We start from the raw sequence: 5,862 nt of genomic DNA, 5'->3' as shown, positions 1-5,862 counted from the left end.
ATATATATATATATATATATATACACATACATATATATGTGTGTTTGTGTGTATGTATGTGTCTGTGTATCTATGTGTCTGTGCATAAAACAACCACACACATATATCATGTTATATCACATTATATTATATCATATCGTATCTTTACTTCATTTTCTTTCTCCGTTTGTCACTCTTTTTTTATCCTTTTTTTTTTAGAAGACGAGTGAACACTCAAAATGTAAAAGTCATTTCCTTCTTTTTCCAGTTTTCTGCGATAGATAGATAGATAGATAGATAGATAGATAGATAGATAGATAGATAGATAGATATACACATATTGACACACAAACATATGCACACACGCACACACACGTATATGTATATATAAGTGTATATGTATATATGTGTGTGTGTGTGTGTATGTGTGTCTGTGTGCGAATGAATATTTGTATATAAGTATGTATAACAGTGTATATAATAACTTAGTGAGTGGGTGAAGAGAATGCGAAATGTGAGGTTTCAGCAAATATACAAATTATTTCAGCAAATAATCTAATAAATAAACTAAACAAAATGTTATGGGCTTGCCTTGTGGAAGCAAATTGTATATAAGCTACATGTGTATCATATATTTAACATTTCAGTGAGAATTGCCCAATATAGAGATATTTACCTATTTTATTACGTTACGTGAAGGAACCTGTAGTAACAAATCTAACTTCTGTAAACTATGATTCAGGAATCATGGCAAGATCCAAAAGTCTGTCTTACATTGCTAAGTAAATTAAGTAACTTACCTCGTTAAATGTTACTTTATTCGTGATTTCGTCGTGTGGGCTCTGGAAGCTTCTTGCTCTGCTCTGCACTTCCAAACAGATTTGGACTGTATATGTAATGAAATTATTTTATACCAAATATATATATATTTAAATGTATATATGTGTGTGCTTCTGTGAGTGTGTCTGTCTGACTGTCTTATATATTTATATATATATATATATATATATATATATATATAGAGAGAGAGAGAGAGAGAGAGAGAGAGATATAATCTTACTTTATTGTATATGGAGGCGGTTGGAGGGGAAACGCCATCAAGAAAGATAATGGCATTATCATTTTGATTATCGAGGAGGAGCAATAGTAAATTGAGGCTGCAAACGGAAGAAAAATAATAAATAAACAATGCCATCAAAAATAAAATCAAGACTCTCAGCAAATAACCAATCTAAGAAAAGTAATAGTAACAGTGGGAAAGAGAGTGAGAGCAAGACACACAGAAAGAAAGAGAGTAAGGAAGTTAGTGAGAGAGAGAAAAACAATGAGAGAAAGAGAGAGAATGATGTTCAGTAGCGAGGAGGTTTCGAAGTGGTGGGTGTACAAGGTAGGGGATAGAAAAGAAAATAATATTCAAATGTTTGGCCTACGCAGGATTATTATCCTCGAATGGTAAATTAGATCAATATTCTTGTGTTGAATGAAAAACGTAGTTTTGTGTGGATTATCAGCCGCAGTCCGCTCTTGTCAGGAAAATAGATGAAATAATAATAATAATAATAATAATAATAATGACAACAACAACATAAAAGTTAGTTTCACTGCATAAGGCATTAACGTCGGTGTGGTATTAACTGCATTCATCTTTCCTCTAGTTTTGTCGACTGCATACTAATTATTTGTACCATTTTTGCTGTCATTTCAGAATTTAGCTCTGCATGAGTTGGAAAAAGAAAATAAAAATTATAACATAATATGCATTAATCAGCATCTAGTAAACTTATTTTTCATCGCCCGCCTCTGAAGCAGAACAAAAATAATGGGAATCTGTAAAGAAACAAGCAAAAAAATGTTACTTTATGCTTTAAAAAAAAGTAATATACTCTTTTATTGTAAAACTTTTCTAAAATTACGTGGATACATTAAGTATAAGACTAAAACGACTACTAGTCACACATTTACATCTAACAATGTACTGTTCTTTCATTTTAAGTATCATCTAACTTCCCCCCATCACCCTCTCTTTCTCTCTCTCTGCCTATCTATCTATCTATCTATCTATCTATTTATCCGTTTATCTTTGTCACTCTAAGTTTGTTGGCACTCTGTCGCTTACGACCTCGAGGGTTCCAGTTGATCCGATCAACGGAACAGCCTGCTCGTGAAATTAATGGGCAAGTGGCTGAGCACTCCACAGACACATGTACCCCTAACGTAGTTCTCAGGGATATTCAGTGTGATAAGGCTGACCCTTTGAATTACAGGCACAACAGAATCAGGAAGTAAGAGTGAGAGAAAGTTGTGGTGAAAAAGCACAGCAGGGTTCGCCACCATCCTCTGCCGGAGCCTCGTGGAGCTTTAGGTGTTTTCGCTCAATAAACACTCATAACGCCCGGTCTGGAAATCGAAACCGCGATCCTATGACCGCGAGTGCGCTGCCCTAACCACTGGGCCATTGCGCCTCCATCACTCCAAGTATACATATTAATATATACATAGATGCCTACACACGCACGCGCGCTCAAGAGAGAGACAATAAGAATCGGGCATGAGTATGACTGAAAATTTTCATTTGCAATGACATGGTTTCAGGTTCAGTTACACGGTGCAGCACTTCGAGCAATTGTCTTCTCCTAGATGTCCTATGCATTGTGAATGAATTTGGTGAGCAGAAAATCGGTGGAACCCCTTTGTGTGTGTGTGTGTGTGTGTGTGTGTACGTGTGTCTTTTTGCGTGTGTGTGTTTATGCTTATCATCCTACCATTTGGCAACAAATGTTGGTTTGTAACCTAGCGGTTCGGTAAAAAGTTTGATAGAAGTACCAGACTTAGAAATAAATGCTGGTGTTTAATTTTGTTTCTTCTAAATCTTTCAAGGCGGTGCTCCAACAGGGTTGCAGTTAGTGATTGAAATAAGTAGGGAAAAAAATGGTGATTGTGTACGTGTAATTGTCTCTAGTATAAACACTGAAAATAATTTTTAACCTCGTCACAATAAACTGCTTTCCCTCTAAATAATGTTAGAATTATCTGAAAAGATGGTAGTCAGATAGAGCAGGGTCAGGAGAGAAAAAAGGATGAAACAAAACTTCCATATTTATTTAGTACTATGATCTTTTCCTGAGTGAATTAGACAATGTGATAATGCATGAGCGTCTAAGAGCAACGCCCCTTATGACTGACCAGTGATGGGAGCCTTTTCTGCAAATTTTCATGCAATACTTCCAACTGACGATAGTACTTGTCCGTATTAACAGTTTCGTATTCGTTTAACACTTCATGATAGGCGGCACTTTTCATATCCCACTAAATACAAATCACGACTTATTTCGAGTAGAGTCCTAGATTGGGCATAGGTTCTTCTTTTACACTGGATGCAAACAATTTTCGTTGGATATGATTATAAGGAACTCACTTCACATCATTTGTGATAATTTTACCCAGAAAGGGTTCGATAACAAGTTTACTTTACTTTTCAATGACGAGCAGAGGGCAACTCTTTGATTAAACTGAGCAGTGTAATGATAAAGGACCCACAAACCAAGTTTAGTCAATTTTCTAAGTTCATGACGATGTTTAATGGTCGAAATGTGACCTGAATTAAACTATGTTGCTGATTTTCATGCGTCGGTTTGCTTTCCATTTTCCCTAATTACGGTTTTCAGAAGTTCAGTATTTAGAGGAATTTGATTGACCAGACCAAAGAGAATAAGCAAAAGAAAAATTTCCCAAGCGAAACTGGCCAAACCATAGTTGACCTGTCCGGACATTTATAAATCCATTTCCAAAGACAGATCGAAAAATTCTTGCCATTTCCATCGACTGAAAGGCTCCTTTCGAATTCATACAGTATGCAGTGTATTCGCTAAACTCATTTTAAAAGGATAACATCGACAGTAATCTGCAAAGGAAGAAAATATACATTAATGCTTGTTTTACCGTAAGTATCGGAAAAGAAACTTCAAGAAGATCATGCCAAAACTATAATAGAACTTTCTTTCCAACTAAGTGTGTACGTGTATGTGTGTGTGTGCGTGTGTGTGTAAGACGTTCGAGCAAATATTGACATTTTTAATGTCTCCTTTCTTGCAGGAATAGCTAGATGTATTTGTAAAGTGTCGACGGCGTTGGAGAGTATAACGGTTATAGATGTAGGTGAGAAATGTTAGCTGATTTGTAAGTCTGTAAGCCACCTTAATATTACAAAAGAGTTACTTGTATCATGATGATTCACGCAGGGTTTCAAAATGCTGACATCATGATTGCATATGTGTGTGTATATATATAATAATAATAATAATAATGGTTTCAAATTTTGTCACAAGGACAGCAATTTGAGGGGAGGGGATGAGTCGATTACATCGACCCTAGTGTTCGACTGGTACTTATTTTATCGACCTCGAAAGGATCAAAGGTAAAGTTGACCTCGGCAGAATTTGGACTCAGAATATAGCGACGGGCGAAATACCGCTAAGCATTTCGTCCGTCGCGCTAATGATTCTGCCAGCTAGTAGTAGTAGTAGTAGTAGTAATTCATGAATGGAATTTATAAATGGAGTGTGCGGTATGGTTAGATTTGTTTTGATAGTTATGTGTCGATGTTGGGATGGGTAGTTTAGTTCTCTGGTTTTACCTTAGTCACAGCAGGCACTCATCAATGAATTCAGATGTTGTTGGGTCAGGAAGCAACTTATTTTGGTGTTGATGTTCATTGAGTTGACAAATGTTCCCTTAAAGGGTTCTTTTAATTACTTCTGGTGGTACAGTGACATAGCATAGGAAAATAATGGATTTTTTTGTTTAGTTCGTTTATATGTTCTATCATTACCATTCCTTTCTCTCTTTCTCTCATCTTCCATTATTTCCTACCAACTGCTCACATACTCCAATGAACCTTTTGATTGGTGAAAATAATCTTTCAGTTATTATTTTAGTTATTCGTTGCTTCCAACTTTAATGCCATTTCACCTGATGAAATGAACGCATGAACTATGATTCACCCGATGTCCAGGATACTATGGATTGTAATGTAATCATCCAAGGAATCCGGACTATGATCATAAGAAACGTGATTTGTCGAAACGCGCGTAGCGATGCATTAACATATTTATAAATTCCATCCATGGATTGTTATTCTTATTACTATATTTATTCCACATTATATCAGTAGAGCTTGATACAACCCCATAAAACTGTTATTGCAAGATGGTATGATTAGGCTGTAGCCGACATAATAAAATAGGAGCTTTTATATGCCTACTCAAAAACGAACTTAGAGAAGATAGATAGGTATGCATGCATGCATACATACATACATGCATACATACATACATACATACATACATACATAAGGTTAGAAACAAGCTCTTTCTCTATTGGCAATAAATTTTGAAATAAAACTGAACAATGACATACATACATGTACATATATATGTAGTATATAGAGGGAAAGAGGATGTGGAAGACAAGAGGAGAGAGAATGGGTGTGAGGGATACACGAAGTTAGAAGACAGACGGACATATAGGCAGGCAGAGATAGAGAGACAGAGCATCAACTGTCAAACGTGAAAGTGTATGGTTTGGTTACATGTACATATTTTCCTTTTGTTTTAGGTGCATATGTAGCATGCATAACGAGCAGACATAAACACCCGCTTGACTTAACCCAACTTTTGACCCAGTGGTGCATAAAAGATGCGACAGGTTGGGGGAAAGAGAACTACATCAACACTTAGATGCTATTCGTTTTTAATTGAGTAGGATGGGTCAACGTAAAAAATAGTTCCTTACTTAAGGACACAGCATGTCGCCCAAACATCCTAATCACTAGCCCAAGCGCCTTCACTGTATACACGCCTATAGATATGTACGTATGTGTGCGCG

At 36.1% G+C, this 5,862-nt stretch overlaps 1 protein-coding gene across 1 annotated transcript in view; it reads right to left on the bottom strand.

The window, feature by feature from the left end:
• The window catches only part of LOC106874957 (eukaryotic translation initiation factor 3 subunit A), a 22,509-nt gene extending 21,587 nt beyond the window's left edge, over positions 1-922 (bottom strand). The window contains exon 1 of the mRNA XM_014922880.2: positions 780-922. The gene's annotated coding sequence lies outside the window, so the exon portion shown is untranslated. The remainder of the gene's footprint in view (positions 1-779) is intronic.
• Between the last annotated feature and the right edge of the window lie 4,940 nt (positions 923-5,862).

This window comes from Octopus bimaculoides, chromosome 6 (assembly GCF_001194135.2).
Source record: "Octopus bimaculoides isolate UCB-OBI-ISO-001 chromosome 6, ASM119413v2, whole genome shotgun sequence".
Classification (NCBI taxonomy): Eukaryota; Metazoa; Mollusca; class Cephalopoda; order Octopoda; family Octopodidae; genus Octopus; species Octopus bimaculoides.
This window is presented reverse-complemented; position numbering and strand designations above follow the sequence as displayed.